The following is a 1,898-nucleotide window of genomic DNA, read 5'->3' as shown; positions in this document are numbered from 1 at the left end:
GGTGCTGCCCAGAGACTGGAATCAAGGAGTCACAAGGCCACACTGTCTCTGAGCCTGTCGAGAAGTCCTTCTCACTCCTCTCCTGGCCTCTGATGCTCTGGGTGGCTCTCGGCTTGTAGCTGCATCCCTCCAGTCCACGCCTTGGTCATCATATGCCACTTTCCCTGCAAGTGTCTGTCTTCACACAGCCTGCACCCTGGCTGCATTGGATGCGAGACCCACCCTTCTCCAGTCTGACTCCTCCCAGCTAATTACATCTGCAATGACCCTATTTCCACGCAAGGTCAGAAGCTGAGGTGCTGAGGATTGGGGCCTCAATGTACCTTTTGGGGGACACCATTCAACCTGTAATAGATGGTGAGGAAGAGGGGCAGTAGGCAGTGGATGAAGCAGCGGGGGCCTTCTGGAACTCTAGGGCTAGCAAATTCCCTGGCTGCAGCTCCACTGAACTCTCTGGGTGGGAACTCATTCTCGCCCCTTCCCCAGGCTGCCTGCAGAAGACAGAGCCTCCAGATACCCATTAGTCTGAGCCCTGCTGCTTCATCTCCACCTTGGTGTTATTACTCTGACAGACTCATCTTATCTCTTCGCTGGCCCCAGAGACCCGCTGTGGTTTCCACCTACAACTGTCCTACAGTCTCCATGGGTGTGGGTGGAGCCCACACCAGGAGCAGGCACACGAGACACTCTGCCCCTCATCCCTGAGAGTTTGCAGCCTAGGGAAAGATGGCAGACAGAGATTTGCCCACAAAGCACCAGGCCCATGTATCCATGGCCACAGGGCCACAAAGGCCAGCTCCCAGTGCTCACCCAGGTAAGTGAAGGGCGGATGCACCCATGGTGAAAGCAGCAGGTAATCTGGTCTGGGATGTGTCACTGTTTATGATTTTCTTTCCTCTAGGAGATTTGCACTCTTAATTATGTTTTGCTTAATCTCTGAAATGAAATTATGTTTGCTGAGCACACAGCAAGGGGTTGGAGCAGGCCAAAGAGCTCTGGGTGGCAGGAAGAAGCCAGGCTAGGATTAAAAACAGACAAGTCATCACAAGATGGGTGAACCTCAGGCCTGTCCAGCAAGGTCAGCTGTGGGCTGGCCTGGTTGGCTCAACATTCTAATCAACCGAAAGCCAAAGAGGTCATGCCATTTTCAAGGAGTCATGTTCCAATGAAATATACCTGACATGATATATGATGTGTATATGACCCAATGTGGCTTATCCATGTTGATTCAGTTGCCTCCTAAGAATCAGGGTTTATTCCTCAGGTACGTCACTTTGAGTGTGAGCGATCCATGGATATAGTGCTGAGGTTCTGATGAGAAGAGCCCTGGCTCCATCTTGCTGGCTCTGTGATATAATGTAGAAGCTGCTTCCTGCTGACATAAGTCAAGGGTAGAAAAGAGTCTGGCTGTGTGAACTTGTGGTTGTTTGGATTCTGGATTACGAAGCAGTGTCACAGTGGCGTCTGGGTGCATTTGTATTTGAGGGCGTGGCACAAGTGTACTGACTGACCAGTTGTGCTCAGAGCGTGTTTGAGCTCGCTGGACAAGGAGAGGCGTGATGTGTGCTGACTCAGCTCCCTCCCACCCACAGGAGAAGTGAAGCCCCCTGCCCCTCTGCTGGTGCCATCAGGACTCTTCTGTGACCCTGCTGCAGACTCTTGGGTTTTCACTGAAAGAATCAAACTTCCTTCCCTTCTGTCTCTTGGTTGCCCAGAACCTAAACCTTGACTTTCTGGTGGCTAACAGAGGTTCTCCTTCTCCTACGCTTGAGCTTAACAACTCCCCATCAGAAGGTATGACAGTGACCTCCCGGCAGGGCTGCTCTTAGCTCCAGCCCCCAGGGAAGCCCCACACAACAGCAGACCACAGATGTGTACTCAGGTCTACTGCCCCCAAA

The sequence above is a fragment of the Cervus elaphus genome, chromosome 5 (assembly GCF_910594005.1).
Source record: "Cervus elaphus chromosome 5, mCerEla1.1, whole genome shotgun sequence".
NCBI lineage: Eukaryota > Metazoa > Chordata > Mammalia > Artiodactyla > Cervidae > Cervus > Cervus elaphus.
Note: the sequence above shows the minus strand (reverse complement) of the source record.